This window comes from Chenopodium album, chromosome 15 (assembly GCF_948465745.1).
Source record: "Chenopodium album chromosome 15, dcCheAlbu1.1, whole genome shotgun sequence".
In the NCBI taxonomy this organism is placed as follows: domain Eukaryota; kingdom Viridiplantae; phylum Streptophyta; class Magnoliopsida; order Caryophyllales; family Amaranthaceae; genus Chenopodium; species Chenopodium album.
The window spans coordinates 52,352,651-52,370,441 of NC_137848.1; the positions used below are offsets into that span (position 1 = coordinate 52,352,651).

Below are 17,791 nucleotides of genomic sequence, written 5' to 3' on the forward strand. Positions count from 1 at the left end.
TGAATAATTTGTAGATGCCCCCAAAATGGGGTAAACCTCCCTATTTATAGGGTCATGGGAAAACGTGCCCATGATTAGGTCATTGCCCTAATCATTGGTGGGCTGCGCTGTTTTACGGCTGCCTTGGGAATTGGGCCTGAAGGCCGCCATTTCCCCAAGTCTGCGAGGTGACACGTGTCAAAGAAGCATTGGTCCCATTGAGGCCAATGTGGGAATGACACGTGTCGCCCATTTATTGGCCCACGTGGCTAGGGTAAATTTACCCAAAATAGTTGTTGGTGAAAATAAATTGTGGAAAAAAGAATCAAGGTTTTGAGTATATAAAATTAAAAATATAGTCGTTAGGTGAGCCTAATTGACGAAAAAGTGGTCGGACTCAGGCAATGGGTGGTGAATTCTAACTTTATTTTTTTTATGGGTGATTATTTTAAATATTCGAAAAAAGAGGTGGTTATTTCAAAATAGGGTGATTTAAGGGGTGATTATTTCAAAAAAAATCCTAATATTTAATTTATTTTTCTCAACTAGTGGACCCAGTTTTATTACTTTTAGATTATCTCCTCCAATTTACCTTCCACCAACCCCACTATTTCTATATTTTAATACTTTCTCCAATTTCTCCTAAAATGAAACGGAGTAGGTATATTTACCCATATAAAAGCGAGGAGTTGAAAAATGACTGTTTATTAATGAATAGTGCATTTCCGAATTGCCCTTTGTGCTTTCTCCATGTATTTTCCAGCTGTAAAGCCTGTGATGTCAACTCCCACTTTGTGCTATTAAATTTGCTCTCTTTCTCTTTCCGTTTCTGGCGTTGTTTTTTTTTTCCTTCCATGAAGAACCAACCATGAAAACTCAACCTTCGACATTGATTACGACATCGATGATGGCCTCGAGGTACTCTCTCTCTCCACCATACGGCCTTTCTCTCTCTAATTACTTGTACTTCCTGCTGAAATGTGATGTTTACGCTGCACCTCTCTCTCTCCTCCATTGAAGCGCATACTCTGAATTCTCCACCGAAGAGGCTTCCGAGCTTTCTCCTCCATTAAAGCAGCTTCTGAGGTAAGATTTTTTAGGCATTTTTAAAAGTTTGATTTTTTAAATTTCTTTCTCCTAAATTTGATGCTCTAATCAAAATTATGAAGTTGGTATGTCTAAAAAAGTTTGATTTATTTTAACTTGCTGTCCTAAATTTGATGTTTCTTGTCATAATAATGAAGTGGGTGTGCTACATAAAAATTTGATTTTTTGGTTAACCTTCTTTCTCCTAAATTTAATGATTTTGAGCAAAATTATGAAGTGGGTAGTCTGAAAGTTTGATTTTTTTTTGATTGAAAATTTCTTTCTCCTAAATTTGATGTTCTGATCAAAATTATGAATGGAAGGAACAAAGCAGGAGCCGGAGACTTCGTGGATTTGATCAGTGACCAGCCGCAGCCTGAAGGCAGCTCCGGTGAGAAGACATACGGCGGCGGCGATGGACATAATCAGATGGTGGTGGCAGCGCGATGGACATAATAAGTAATTGTTTTGTGTTTAATTAGTTGTTTGCTGTTGGAATTAGTGCTTAATTCTCTTAAATTGTTTTTAGTTTTCTTTCTTTTTCCAGTAATCTTTTGTTTGTTTCAATGAAATTGGGTTCATGTGGCCATGTGAGAAAAGAGGATAAAGGGTTTTAAACTTGAAAAAAAATTGTTTATAATAGGGAATCCCTATTAATTTTTGGTGCTAATTGTTTAATGTATTTTGAAAGGCAAATAATAGACTAGAGTGATTGTAATTGTTTTGTCATCTCTAACAATTACAAATTAGAATGCAAATTATATCATAACAGAGATAAGATATGATTGAATTTTGGGGTTGATTATGTTTTTTTTTCTTGATTATATGAGAAGAAATGCATAATCACCCTTAATTGAAGGTGTTTCAAGAAATTTATTTATGGCGGATCCAATGAGTCCTCATACTATGTTTTATGTTTGTATGGTCAATTGATTGTTTGTCCTAAAAAGGAGGCCAGGACAGAAAAGGAAATAACACTGAATTCCTTCAGGGGTTACCTTGTTAGTTTCATAGGGGTTATCAAACAAAACAAGACCGATTGAATTCATAGAGTTATAGTTCTAATATTTAAAATAAAGTTCTTGAAGAGCACCTGGGCTAAAACCCATCCAATAAGCCAATCAATGTCACTTCTATGGTTGGAGATAAGAAGAGCATGTTCTTTACCTGAAAAATGCCATTAGGTTAAGCTTACTAAAAAAGTAATACAATATAAATTAAGTTAAATCTGGAAGCGATGTTAACTCATTGTGCAAGAAAAAGAGATACAAGATATTACTGTGGGACAGGAATATGTACTCTAGGACAGGGAAGAGGTAGAACATTTCATGTAAATGAGTGTTGATGGACCTAAAAACACTTTAGATCTCTTTCTCAGAAGGAGAATCAGATTTATGCAATCTCAGCCAGTCATTTGCTCATATAAAACAAGATTCCAGACATTGACACAACAGTTAAAAATAGTGTAGGAGGGGAGCAAGAGTAGGAATACCAATTCCTGGAACTTGATAATCATTCACAATTTCGAAGTTCTTGTAAGTGTAGCCCACAAAATACCTACTAATTCCTGGAACTTGATAATCATTCACAATTTCAAAGTTCTTGTAAGTGTAGCCCACAAAATTTAGGTCCTTGGATGAAAGCATCTGTAGAAAGGCCGTAATGACAAAGAGAGAAAGATTAGACATAGAAACAGAATGAAGGGACTAAGAAGGAAACAAATAGTCAAATACCGTGATACTTCTAAAATAGAGAAAAATAAAGAAATATAAGAAAACAGATTAACAATGAAAGATAGTATTGAAAATGACCAAGTAGAATTAGGTGTTTGCACTTATTACAAAGATAATGTAACTAAGTGAAGGATGGAATAGAAAGCAAAACTAATTGTTATTTGAGAGCTTCTTCTGTTTAGAAAACTGAGCTAACCAATAGTATTCTAGCTAGTTAATATGTTTAAAACCAGAGAAACAGAGCAAGAACATAATCCTTTATTGCATGGAGAATTAATATGAGACCAAAACCACCAAAGCAAAAATGAAGACCAAAAGTACAACCAATTACCTTTCTCCATGGACCTGTCTTTGATGTTGATTGAGCTTGAAAGTTAGCCTGTATATACCACACCACAAAAACTGTAAGTATATCACTCTATAAATGCAAAGAAGTTGTAAACGTTCCGCAACACTACAAGAGGTGAGAGTACCTCGTCAAACTTCTCAAAATTCTGCGTGTCTAGCTCATCAATGACCTCAGGGAGGAAAGTAGTTTCCATTTGGTATATTCTTTCCCAAACAATACCATCAAACCATGGATGAACCTAGCATTATAATTTATATAGATATAGAAGAAAGGATTAGCTTCTTATATTTTAGAAACTATTTATATCTCTTGAAGAACCAAGAATAGGACAGACCATACAACACCTTTATTTCATTAGCATCATTTGACCCAAGTCTCTAATTAACATTACACAACAGTTTTTCAATGAGATCTTTCGCTTCTGGTGATATTTTTGCTTCCCCAGGGAACTTTAAACAGTTCACTATCTGCACAGTGTGGAAGGAGAACCTATAAACCACCTCTTGCATATTCAATCTATTACTCCATAAGTTTACAATGGTTATATCAGCATTGGTAACTGAAAAAAAAAGCTTTTCCTTCCAGCTAGCATGTAAAAAAACTCATAAAGAAACGCCTAATGGTACAATGTATGGATACTGTCAATAGTTGAAAACAAATCAATCGCAAATTGAGCAACTGACATTTAGACATACGAGAGCATAAACTGATGAAGCAAATGAGTAAATTTCTACCTTCCTACATGTTATCATGGGATCATCTGAGTAAAAAGGGGGATATCCAACAAGCATTTCAAACATTATTGCCCCGAGTGACCACCTGTAGAACAATAAACATACAATTTCAGATGGCAACATAATTATATTTTTTATAATTGGGAATCCTGTAGGTTATTACTATAAATGATAAAATGTATGATTATAGAAAAGTGTTAAACATACTATTGTTTTGTTCCCTTTTGTTATAGTTATTATTAATTTGAGGAGATAATAAAGGTTGAGGGTAGAGAGATCAGTAAATAGGATGAGAGAGAGTGTGAGGGAGGGGAAAGGATCATGTAGTAAGAGGTTTTCTAAAAGTCGTAAAAGAAGAATTAGAAGTTACGGTGAGTTGAGAGAGATGTAAGGGTGGGGGAGATAGAAAACAAGGATGAGGGGGAGAAAGGATGCAAGGCAAGGAAGATAGGAAGAAGATAACCCTTTCAGAGATCTTTTAAAGTAAAAGACGAAAACATAAGCAAGTAGGAAAAGAGATCCATTTTGGATAGATATTGTTTCTTTGCATGAACTTGTAAATAATTTGTAAGAAATTGTTGGGTAAGCTGCATTCTTTTGCTTTCAACATGATTATTATTCTTTGTAAACTCTAAGAATATTATTAGTGGTCGCCATTGTTCGTGTTGGAACAATACGCCTTTCAATTTTATTTTCCCTTCAACCATACTTTTGAATTTCGATTAACACTTCTTTCATTTCTTCTGCATTCTAGTTTGGTATGCAGGAGCAATCTGGGTTTGTCTGTTTGGATCATATATATGATGCTACCAAACTAGGTAATTACCCAACAACTAGAAAGATGTATTATGGGTTAATATATTTTTTTTATGTATAAAAGTACCTTTTTGTTAATTTGTCGAAATTATTTGTTTGTTTATAGTAAAATGGTTTATTTCTATGATTTGAGAATTTATTGTTATTTTTTGAAATTTGATGATTTAGGCCTTGTTGGTTTTGCTCGTGCTTTGTTTGTGGTAAGAAGTTGATGTTATTCCATGTTCAGACAGAATGAAAAAATGGGTTTTATTGTGTTTTTGGTTTATTTAATATGCATTTATCTGATGTTTTATAATTTGAAATGCAGCCAAAATCATTTGGCGTAAATAGCGTTCAATGAGGTACTATTTCTAAGCAAACTAAGTTTGTTTACCTATTTTCAATTTACAATGTGCTATTTGATAAATTATAGCATTCAAAAGAGAATTTTAGATAGATATTGTTGTACTTGCTTGTTTGCTGGTCTATGTGATTTGGTTGAGTCTAGAGATTGAGATAAAAGAAAAGCAGGAACTGGAATAGTTGGTTGATGTGGTAAAATGGGATTCTTTACTTTTTAAGAATTGCATGATGTTATTGCTTATTAGGAATGTTACTAAGAAGGATATAAGTTTTTTTTGGTGAAGAGTTGTGCATGGGTAATGTTTTATGACATGTGGTCAGTGGAGTGGTGATCTAATGAGACTATTTTTAAAAGGGTTATTCATTCTCTCTCCTTCAAACCGCTCTTTCTCTCTCCTCAATTGTCATGAACCATGGACAGTTACACAAGAGTTGAGAATCCGAAGCTTAAAGTCCTGATTAACGAGAACGAAACTCGCATCACTACTGAAGGTCTCATTCGCAACTGCATTAGCTATGCAACCGCTCTTCTTCAAGTTCAGGTATCCCGCGTTAATTTTTTACCTCACTTTTTTGATTTTTTGGGTTTGAATTTACTTGGAATCAACTTTGTGTGTAGTTTAGCTTTGATGGAAAAGAGAATAGAGATCGAGTTTTGGTTTAAGAGGAGGAGGATGGAGATGAGGTTCAACTTCGTTGCTACACAACCGACATTGCATATTGTTTTTTTGGTAAAATAATCCCTTTTTTTTATGTCAAACTGGATTTTTTTTCTTCTTAATTTATATCCAAAATTAGCTACTTTCTGCATTTTATTTGCATATTTTCTAGATTTGTGTTCTGGTTCACTGCTATGATTAGGTAAAGAGAGGTTTCTGGTTAAAGTCTGATCTCTTTCCCTCAATTTTGTACTGCTAGAGCATCAATTTTGGGTTAGATTGATTTTATTTTCTGGTTAAAGTTTGAATCGGGAGATATGTGCAAGGAAGTGATAATTAGGGCTTGAGGTTCTTTACTAATTTCATCCTTCCTGAATTGCTTGCCGTTTCTATTACAGCAGTGAGCATGCGCAAGTCTCTAAATTGGGACGGATTAAATATAACTCTTACGATTTTAGAAAAGATTAGTTACAAATATAACTCTTACGAATTCTCGAGTCGGGTTTGGGCCGGGGATTAGGCGGGTTTGGGGCGGGGAAGATGAGGATTAGGTGGATGTGGATACCCAGGTGGGTGGTGGGGCGGGGATGATTTTATATTTGTACCCGCCATGGGGATGGATTTCGGACCCGCCGCGGGGATGGGGATGGGGATGGGAAAACTAACATCCGCCCCGCCCCGTCCCATTGACATCCCTATCCAAATGTGACTTGAGTTGTTTTGGAGTCAAAACTTTGGTTTGACTTGAATTAAAACTTAGATCATTGAGTTGTTTGCATTGTTGCAAATATATATACTCCCTCCGTCCTACTTTAATTTGCCTACTTTTCTTTTTCGTTTGTCCCACTTTAGTTTGTCCCTTTCTTTTTTTGGCAAGGACTCACCAATTTTTTTAATACGAAGTACTTCTTTCTTCCCACTACTAAAAGTTAAGGTCTCACACCCTCTCTCATTCAATTAAAAAAATACTCCACTATCTCTCATCACATCTACCTTTTCATTAAAATAACATGTAATCCCCCATATTTTTAATATATTTATTATTCAAAAAAAAAAAAAAATATATATATTTTATGTCGATTCCATTGAATAATTATTTTTTTTTTTATGAAAAGATTTAAGTAAACTAACATGTTTTGACTAATTTAAAAAAAAAATAATTTTAACTTAATAGCCCAAAACCTCAAGTTTTACACCTAATCTAATTAGGAAACCCAAGGCCCAAATAAAACCTCAAAAACCCTCACACTCCTTCCTCACTCTCACGTAAAAAAAAAAAGAAAAAAAACTTCAAGCTTCGCTGCCCAGCCGGAACACCACCTCACCGCCGCCGCCTGCCAGCAGCCGTCCCTTCTCTCTCCTTTCTCCTTCTTGGTTTTTCTCCTTCTTTTGTTTATTCAATCCAAGTTTTAATCTTTGTTCTTAAATTGTTATTATTATGGTTTGATTATACATATGAAGTATAAAAGATTATAAATTTATGAGTTTTAACATGTTTAGTTTATTATTGAAAATTTCAGATTTTGTATTATGTAAAAATTAGGGTTTATACCTTGAATTTTCATGTTTTAGGGTTTGAAAACGTGTTTAGCAAGTTAGTCATCAATACTATGATTTCATAATAATAGAACCCATAATTTCATAATTGAAATTAATTTTTAGATTATTTATTTTGTGAAATTGGAGTTTTATGTTGGTTATTTGAAGGATTTGAAGGTTTTAATGTGAAATATACTATTATAGTTATTGATTTATGTATGTAGATCTTTAAAAGCTTGAATCTTGCAATTTAATTTATTTTTCAGATTTTATATAATCTGATTTTTATTAGTTTTGAGTCAAAAATAAAGGTCTAGTATGCTTCCTTATGTTTTAAACAACTATTTATGAAATATGATGAGTATAGATTATTTGAATTGCAAAAAAACTACCAATAAAGTAAATTTTCAGCATATTCTAGTGAATTAAACTTGCTGGAATTTTATGTTTTACACTATATTTTCTTAATTTTGACATATAAACTTATAGTTGGAATGTTATATTACTACTAATGGCTATTGGGGACAATTTAAAGGCTTTATTATGACGATTTAAGAGGTTTTAAAGTAATTTAGTATTGCTGTAAATTTATTTGCTTGGGTATTGATTTATTTCTAATTGTTTGGTTTAGGAGAGGACTTTGTAGAAGGCGATTTCTAGTTTTTAAAGTGGCCAACCGGATTGTTTACACAAGGTACGTACAAGTTACGAAACCTTGCTTGTAGGTGCATGTTTAAGGACGGATCGAGAACTTAGTATCATGTATAGGGATGACTGGGTTAAATTGTATGGTTATACATTGTGAATTTTATATGATGTGCACTATCCTATATTGCAAGTATTGTTCATGCTCTAATTATGCAAGGTGCGCTTAGAGGCAAAGGTATGTGATTGGTGAAATGATTTATTAATTACTCATTCATGATTTATGAAGTAGGATGAGTAAAGGAGGAATTCAAGTCTTATAAGACGAGGTTTAGGTTTTGGGGTGCCTATTGCACTCAAGGTGTTAATACACCGAGGTAGTAAAAGAATAAATAATAAATGTTGCTTATCACTAATAAATCAAGAATTAGTATTGGAAAGTTGTTTTACTTGTTGAATTGATTATGAGTTGATTGTATTGTTTGCATTTGAGTTATCACCAAGTCTAAACCTGTAAATCACGTAAAGTGAAAGATGGATGAGCAATAAAACTTTGGATTGGTGCACATCTGGAGTAATGACAATCAGGGGTTGGGGTACATGGGGTATTAGCCGTGTACTTTTCTCGAGGCCGTTTGATCCACGAGTCTTTTATTTCAAATATATTTTCTTTAAAAACTAGGAGTTAGATGAGATCTCATACTAACTACGGTCACGGAGTCGCGCCTGTGGTCGTTGGATGTTTATTGATGTTTCTGAAAGGAGGCATGGGGTTTTTCATTTATTGATGTTCCACATGGAACATGGGTTGGACAACCTTGTCTATTGCTAATCCAAAGAAATAAATAAAGGAGTTAGTTAATACTAACTAGTGAAATCTTAATAAATTTGATAGTTGAGTCATGTGTTGAGTCTGTAATCTAATGATGTGTGCGTTTGGTTGTTAGTAGCATGTTAGGGATTTCTTAATTTATTTCGCAGCTTGTATGTACTCAGCTTTGCTGATTGCGTGCTTTTGTGTGTGTCTTTCTTTGGTCATGGCCTTCGCCTTTCAATGACCCTGTGACGATCCAATTTTTACACTCGTAATATTGGGGAGTAGATTAACCACAGGTTCTTACACATGCAGCATTCACATCAGGGTAGTGGGATTTGTGTGGATAGTTGGTTGACTACAGACTATTTCTTTTGCAAGTTGAATTTATTCTATTTCGGTTTTATTCTACACTACTTCTTCTGGTTTGAATTTATTTGAATACTAGTTTTAACTACTTATTACTTTTGATGGGTTTGAATAAGGGCCATGATGGTTCCAACTTGTATTACTTAATTTGGTTTAATCCTTTGGTTTGAAATTTATTTATACAACTGATTTAGTTTTTCCGCTGCTAATTTCTGACATAGCCTTAACGTTTGAACACGTGGCGGTAGCACGCCAGTAATTCTCTTGGAATTGTTCAGGTTTTCACAGGATTTTAAGAGAGAATTATTGGGGTGTTACATAACAATTGATAACCTTACTCTCAAACTCCTCCTAAAACTGCGTGCCCTGATGAGGAGGCAAATTATTGTGGGACGGAGGGAGTATATAAAAATACAAATATACATCAACAACCACCACCCAACGGATCCTTTCCGTAGGTAAGGTCTAAAGAGTTTTAGTCTAGATGTATGCAAATTCATCCTCAAGTAAAAGAGAGTGCACAACTAGAGAGGCCGTTTCTGATGGACCAATGCACCATTACTTTCCTTTTTTTTTTTTTTTAATTTTTTTAACACAACCAAGAGAAAAATATAGATCAAAAGATTATCCTTACATCATAAATATTACAAGAAAACTTGATGAAGGTAATCATCAACAACCATAAGAGAACAAGCAGACCATTGTTCAAAATAAAAACTAAGAGGTAATTATACAAATTAAACAAGTGAAACCACCCAAGTCACGCCCATAGCTACATCTACCAAGATCAAGAGAAGAGGCATTAGGCATCAGCCGCTTGATGATCCAAGTCTTTTTCATAAAGAGCCTTTGACGCAATCAGGAGTAGAGTAGTATCATTTCCAACTTCAGCAAGGGTGTGCGCAATAGCATTGAGGTCCCTACGAATATGGAAGATCTCAACATCATTGAATTTCATAGTATCAAACATGACTTTGATGGAGATGGCATCAGTAAAGAGATGAACCTTCCTCACTTCAAAAGCATCAGCCATAGCCAAAGCATCCCTAACCGCATACACCTCAGCAGCGAGAGCGGTGACAGCATTATACTTGCTTGAAAATCCGAGATACCAAGTGCCATCTTCATTACGAATGCACCATTACTTTCCAGGATAAAGAACTTAAGAATTTATCAATCAAAACCCTTTTTATAAAATATGAGAAGTTCTCCACTGTAGCCTTATAAACAGTAATGTGTGCTACTGTTGAAAATGAATAGTTGATTGGCTTTTTTGCCCTTCGACTTAATGACTAACTGGTGCGTCCCTTTTTGTATTGCTTTCACTTTTGCTTTTCTTTCTCTCTCTTTACAACCTCACAGCCATGTATTGTATGACCAATTTTTCATTCCGATTCTTTCATCAGCCTCCCTTTCTCTCTCATCAATGTCTACTGATCCTCTCCTAGAACTGAATAAACCAACTGTTCACTCAAATTGAAGTAATGGAGAGTTAGCTAGTGATCTGGAGGACCTAAAATCTTCACCGACCCCGACCCAGACCCAGACCCAGACCCAGACCCAGACGAGCTATTTGTTGAGAAGCTGGTTGGATTGTTGAAGAAGATGGTACTACTTATCGCAAGGTGAAATCTCTTTTTTTTTTGTAGATCTGATTTTGATTTTGGATGGTGTTTGATTGATTTTGGTTGTTTTTGATGTGGGGGAATGGTGAATCGTGACGTGGTGACTTTAAGAACCCTAAATTTGGATTGACTTGTTGCTTGATTTCACCTTAGGAAAGAGATAACCAGAGGAAGCCCGCTCATCACGAACCAAATCACCAGTAGAAGGGATCATGATCGTTGCTTTAATTGGGCTGATTATACTAAGAAAATTAATAATACTTAGCAACCAAGAGGTAATCTTTCTTTTTGGCCTTTTTGTTGATTGTTTTTGCTTACAAATGATCAATCTGGTGTTCATCAATGGTAACAATTTTATTTCGGACAAATTTCTCTGTTTGATGAATTTGATTTTGGTCATCTCATTGATGAATTTTATTTCGGACATCTCAATTTGATTTTGGCCTTATAAAGTGATTGTTACCAATTTCATCTTTGCTTACAATTCTTTGTTTCCTTCATTGATTCTTTTCGGACATCTCACTTTGATTTTGATTTATTTTCTATAAGTCTAAAAAATTGATTTTTTTTCCTTCTAATTTCTCTGTTTTTTTCCCCTTTCTGTTTATTTTTGGTTGAGATGTTATTCTTGTTTTGGATTAATGTAATTATTGTGATTTTGTAGTGTTATGTTGCGATTTTAATTCTGGAATAAGTAAATTGTTGTTTTGCAGGATCTTGAATTCTTGCAGTCACCCAACTTACTGTAGCTTACAAACAGTATCAGCAAATCACTATTGAAAATGAATAGTTGATTTCCTTTTTTGCCCCTGCAATCAGTGATTTGGTATTGTGTTTTGCTTCTTTCTCTCTCCTAAATTAGGTTTTTTTTGCTATCAGAAGAAGAGGCTGGGATGTTCGAGAAGACCAAGAAGCTCTTTAATTGAAAGTTGATATGCCTGGTTTGGCCAAAGAAGATGTCAAAGCTTCTGTGGAAGATAACACTCTGATCATCAAAGGTTCCTAGGGCTTCGTATCCCAAGCTCAAATCTGCCATTGCCGGCGGTTCGGCTACTGGATTCGTGAAGAAGACGAAAGGCCATGGTTTTCGTGAACAAGCTGATGCTGAGCGTAATAGCCGTATGGCTGATCGTGAATTTGAATCTCTTGATTCTGATGGTGGACCTGGTCCCGCTCGTTGTTAGTTTTCTTCTCTATGTTTTTGTTAATTTTCTTAATTTGTTTGTATTTATTGCGGTTTTCAGGTTTTGATTGTTGGTTGTTAGGGCTTTAGTTGATTGGATTTGTTTATGATTGTTTGGGTTCTGGTAATTGATGTTTTATTGTTGTGTAATTGGGGATTTAGTTTGTGATTTAGTTTGTTTTGGGGTGTTATGGGGTGTTAGAGTTTTTTGTGTGTTAATTTGTAAAGTGTAATTTCTGGGCTGGATTTTTCGTCCATTGAAGCAGCTTCTAAGATAATATGCTTGTTTTTATAATCATCGAAATCATTTTAGGTATTTTGTTCCGGTGAAATGATGAAATACGTATTTTGTTCAAAACAAAACGAGGTATTTCTTCAATTTTTATGTGTTTTACTTGCTGGTGAAATGAAGAAATAGATATTTTGTTCTGGATTTTGGTATATAATTGAGTTCGATTTTTTATTTTTGATAATTGTTTTTATGATTAAATTAATAGTTGAATGATCAGAGGTCTACTTGAAGGTTGTGATGATAAATAATCGTTTGATAGTAATCAATTTTTTTTTGAAGGCATTTCTTGTTTTGGGTAATTTGCCATTTGGTTTGGCAGCAATATGATGGGTGTTTTGCATGTTGATGGGGTTGAGATTTTCTCCCTCCTCAAATGCGCATCTTTTTAGGTTCAGTTGGCCGCCATGGTTGATTTTTTTCTTGCTTGAGTTGCCGCACCAAATTTTTTGTTTGAAGCTATGCTGATCTAATCAAATTTGGTTCATGTTAGCCGACCCCACTTTTGAGATTAAGGCTTTGATTGATTGGATTGGATTGGATATGCTGATCTAAGCCTCCTCTGTCAATTTTTTTTTAGTTAGAACTCATTATTTTGAATGATTAAAATAATTCGATGATTTGAAGATGTTAAGATGGACAAATTTTAGGTTCAGGTTGTTGAGTATTTTGAACTGCTGAAAGTTAGATGGCAAAGTTTGATTCTTTATGTTTGAATTTGATGAACAGGACTAGAGAAATTTCTGTTTCTTTTCACTTCAGCTCTCTGTTCAGTTTATTAATTTCTGTTGTGAGTCTTGTAACACATAAAAGCAGTCGAATATGGTCTCACATAGTACTGGTGATCAACAATTCAACACCTGTGTGTCTTGCCTTGTGTCCTATCAGTAAAACAGATAACTAAATAGACTGATAATCACCAAGTCTTTCTTTTTGTCATGTCATTATAACAAAGAACGACTATAATCTATTCATCGCATTGTTTACAGTCCATTTTTGGACAGGGATTAAGTGGGGAATGGATTTATTCAAGCTGTGCTTAATAAGAGCAAGCTAGGTAGATAACTATCACTCAATACAAAAGTAAAACCTTTACCAACACATGAACAACCCAGGCTGACATAATTCAACCATTAGCTAAAAGTTTTGATGCAACACTTGCTTTTTAAAGTAAAATTACAAATTTCTTGATGCTAGCCTTTTGAAGTACAATTAAAAACGTCTTGATGCTAGAACCCTAAGTTGGGTTTGATTTATTGCTTGATTTGATTTGGATTGATTTGGGGTTTTTGTTGTTGTTGCTTTGTAGTAGACAAAGTTTCTAGATTTGTGCTTTTCTGTTAGATTCAGATCTTTTAACGTTAAACAGATTATTTAGTGGATTTGGTATAGAGAATTAGATGTTTAATTCTAGATTCAATGTTCTAGGTAAGCATTGAATTGTTTAGTTTGTGACATTTTGTGAAATGGAATGAATGTGGCAAAGTAATGTGATTTTGATACATTTTCTCCTCTTCATTTTTAGGATCGCTATATTTATTTTTGGGTTTTCATTGTTGTTTAATATAATAATTTTGATTGGAGTTTTGGGTACTTTATTTGTTATTTGATTGATCGGTAAAGGAGTAGGATATGCGATATTTGTATTGAAAATCTTAACTTGAATGTATTGATAATCTTTAGTTCAAATTATTTATTAGTGGTGTTCTTTGTTTGTGATTGGGATTGGCTTGGCAAAAGTATGGCAAGAATAAAGGTTTTGGTGGTGAAGAGGAGGGTTTAGAGGTAAAATAGTTTTTTTTTTTTTTTTTTTTTTTTTTTTTTTTTTTTTATTTTTTTTTTTATTACTTACAGAATATCAATTTCATAATACAGTTTATTGATAATTTATTTTCTGTATAATCAGTTTAGGATTCTTCTAATTTAATGTGGAAAATTGAATTAATTAAGTTTACAACTTAGAGTGTGTTGTTAATATAGTTGTTGTCAATATTAGGTTTAGGCTTTGTGTATGATTTAGTATTTAAGATTGTCCATTTTTCAGTTGATAATCCATTTCATACTCTAGGTTCTTGAATATACAGTCACTTTAGGGAGCAAAAGTGAGAGGAAAAAAAATACCAATAACATTCACTGACAGCTTCATTTCTCTTTCACAATTGCTTTGCTTCAGCAATATACCAACTACATTCGCAAGATAATCTCATAGGAACATGGTTGGAAATTTGGAACTGTACAGAGTTTCCTAATGCGGAATGGAAATTTGGAACTCTTATAATTAATTCTGTACATGCCGATGCAGAATAGTAATCAACATGGAAGACCAGGCAGGACACCCAAATAGCAAGAAAGCACAAGATAAATGATGTATGCTGTAGAAGAGTAACAAGTGATACAATCTTATTAGCTGTCAGGTTAATCCTTTACATTTAGCTAATATTTCAAGAACTTTTGCTAGATGGCATCAAAGAAGTGAGGACAATGGTAAAACAATTGAAGAAAATGAGGAGGAAGAAAGTGAGATGAATTTCTCTAGGTCGGACAAAATGAGGTTTAGCACTGCTCGTCTTCATGAGGAAATCGAGGTATATCCTAGCATTTTCCCTTCTTTGATCAACATCAATTCAAACCCTAATTCCTAATACAGATTCGACACTCACGAATTTCTCAATACCACCTCCAGATTTGAGCTTTCTCTTCGTTTGAAGCGTAATCCGAGCTCTCCAATGAAGGGTACTCTACGTTTTGTCTCCTCCATTAAAGCAGCTTCTTGAGGTAAGATGTATAATCATTTTTAATAATCATCTAATATCAGTTCGAAAATCTAGGGTGTATCTTTAATTTGTTTTGGTTGATCTTAATCATCTTATGGAGTAATTTTCTCAATTTTCAATTATTGAGGTAATTTCAGATTCTTTTTGGGTTTAAGTTCTGCTTATTTTGATGGGTTTTATTCATCATCAGGGATTGTGATGGGTTTTGCTGATAAAATTGTGATTTTTTTATTTTGCGTTTGTTATTTGAAGAGCTATAAGAGGAGCCAAATACAATATCAGACTGACAGCTAAATACCCCCATACAGCAAAGTGTATATCACATCACATGTGCCTTAAAGCATGCCGTCTCATCTGCTCAATTTTTTCCAAACGAAGACCTAACTACGAGTAATTCAATTCTCTAGCCAAAGCAGTGATGATGTCTGACAATAGCAATCAAAACTCTCAATTTAGATCTAGCCTACCAACTATTGCAACACACTCAATGATAGGCCTACAATCATAGCTAATCAGACTCCTTTTTAGTCAAAAATGACAAAGTGGGACTTTCCTTGGAGGTGTACCTTCATGGATCTAGAGTACCATTAACAATAAAGAGAGAAAGCAAGAGAGAGGAATGTGGAAGTGAATAATGAAAAGAGAGAGAACAGGCCACAAGATAGAGTTCTAGAGAGACGATAAACAAGTAGGTTGTTGTTATAAGGAATCAAGAGTGAATGGAAAAAGAAACATCTTAAACATTTTTCATACTTGGCAAGAAATCTATAAGATATATAGGAACATATTTCCTGTGTTTGATCAAACAAAGTAACTCCCTTTCTTCTCTTCCTCAATTTTTAAAATAGATTTCAAGGATCAGTGCTCATAGGTCGTCGATGTATCCCTCCCTTATTTGCTCTGATTACTTATCTTCTTTAATTAAAGTTTGTTACTTAAAGGACTTGTACATTTAGTGGGAAGGTATGCTTGCTTCCTTAAATTATATTTTTTTTTTGAAAGAATGCTTGTTTCCTCTTTGCTTAGCCCGTCGATTTTTACTTTTGATTCTTTTTAGAAAAATATATATATGTATTTTTGGGAGAATACAGTTGATGTATACGAAATTTTTTCCCTAGACCAGTATTATGTATGGGGTGTTGTTGGCAATAAATAAAATAATTTGAAGGGGTCCAAAAACGTTGGAACCACATGAGTTCACCGGGCTGGAGCATTTTGTGATGATTAATAGAGGTTTTTTTGTTTAGTTGAAATCATTATCTGATTGGCTTGAGTAGTTGTAAATTGGTCAGTGATGCTTGGTGCTTGGAGTGTAAAAAAGGATGATGAAAGATTTTATATGTGGATTAGTTTGGGAGTAGTGGTGCTGGTGTCAATTTATGTCAATTTAAAGTACCTTTGTGACTGTACTGGTGTCACGATATTTGAACTATAATTTCCTGTATTGGGAACAGGCTCCAGATGGAGCAGAGATCTGTAGATGAAACTTCCAAAACAGGTGTTGCAAAGTCTGTGGCATTTCAGTGGACGATTGTGAATTTAGACCTACCCTTGAAGATATGGTGAGATCGTAAGATGTTCAACAAGTCTGCTTTTAGTAAACAAGAAGCTGTCAACAATCTAATACAATTGGTTTTACCCTGCAGGTAAATTCGAGCTCAAAATTTATAGTTGACGGCAAGTATGTAAGGTTGGCGGTTAACAGTTGATGTAAAGTATTGCAGCAATATATAAACCAGCGGATACAGCAGAATTTCACAAAGCAACCTTATGTGCATGCATGGGATGAGTATTCTTTCCTCTCTGGAATGGGAATTTTAACTAAAATAAGCATTTTCTAAGCAATTTTGTACTAGAATTGAAATTTTGTATTGATGATTACGTTGAACATTGAGAAGTAACTGAAGATGAAATTTAACATTTATTGTTAAGATCATGTTATGTGTTTGTCATGCTAAAGTACCTTTGTTGCTATACTGGTATGTTTCCTATTTACAAGGAACAGATGGAAATCATGGAATTCTGCTTATACTGGTACTGAAGATGAAATTGCCAATACTGGTGTTGAAAAGTTTCTAGGAGTCTAGCATCTCAGTAAACACTTATGAATTTAAGACTATCCACGAGGACAAGGTGAGATCAAAAGATTGTTCAACAGGTCTAACAAGCTGTCAACATCTGACTAAGTTTTATCCTGCAATTAAATTCGAGCTCTGAATCTATGGGATAAAGTTGATGATGGCATGTAAGGTTGGCAGCTTAACATTCGATGCACAACCAGCTACTTGAATATTAACTCAACCAGCACCTTACTCCAAAGCACTCTTAACTAGCAAATCACTATAAACAATAGGGTTTTACATAAAAAACACTAAGTAAATCAAAATTAAACTTTTACATAAAAGAGAATGAGATACAGACAAAATTGGAACATTATTAAATCTTCCTAATAACACAAAAAACACTAGCCTTACAATACGCAGAAGAACATAAACAGCCTGAATATTAACACAAAATGATCTAATGTTCACATTCATACAAAATTAGTGTATCACATACATATGTTGCGAATACAAATTACACATAAACTTATCTAACTATATCATAACATGTACTTAAATTGAATCAATTTAATCATTATTTTTTTTATCAAAATTTTATCATTAATTGCAATAAAAATAAATTACGATAACTTGGGCTAGCACGCGCGATGTCTCAACTAGTTTTCCTCAAATATTCGAAAATTATGATTTTATTAATCCAACCTTTAAGTGGTTCGTAGATAATAATCCTATCTTGTGATTTTTTTTTAATAATCCAACTTTTGAGGTGATTTGCTTTTACTGATCTCA

The 17,791-nt window shown here is 34.1% G+C and overlaps 1 long non-coding RNA gene across 3 annotated transcripts; it reads left to right on the top strand.

The window, feature by feature from the left end:
* The first annotated feature begins 768 nt into the window (after positions 1-768).
* LOC145583368 (uncharacterized) lies at positions 769-16,875 on the top strand. Of its 3 annotated transcripts, XR_014100116.1 has the most exons (14): positions 769-897; positions 1,000-1,065; positions 1,389-1,524; positions 4,636-4,699; positions 5,008-5,041; positions 5,464-5,584; positions 5,662-5,773; positions 11,407-11,872; positions 13,906-13,950; positions 14,468-14,532; positions 14,624-14,750; positions 14,849-14,940; positions 16,394-16,501; positions 16,586-16,875. It is a non-coding gene; the product is annotated as an uncharacterized LOC145583368 (long non-coding RNA). The 3 variants fall into 3 exon arrangements; XR_014100118.1 differs by lacking the exons at positions 769-897; positions 1,000-1,065; positions 1,389-1,524; ... (2 more) ...; positions 5,464-5,584; positions 5,662-5,773 and adding exons at positions 10,020-10,693; positions 10,847-10,968 and having other exon boundaries at positions 11,573-11,872; XR_014100117.1 differs by lacking the exons at positions 769-897; positions 1,000-1,065; positions 1,389-1,524; ... (2 more) ...; positions 5,464-5,584; positions 5,662-5,773 and adding an exon at positions 10,020-10,693 and having other exon boundaries at positions 10,847-11,872.
* Positions 16,876-17,791: the final 916 nt, after the last annotated feature.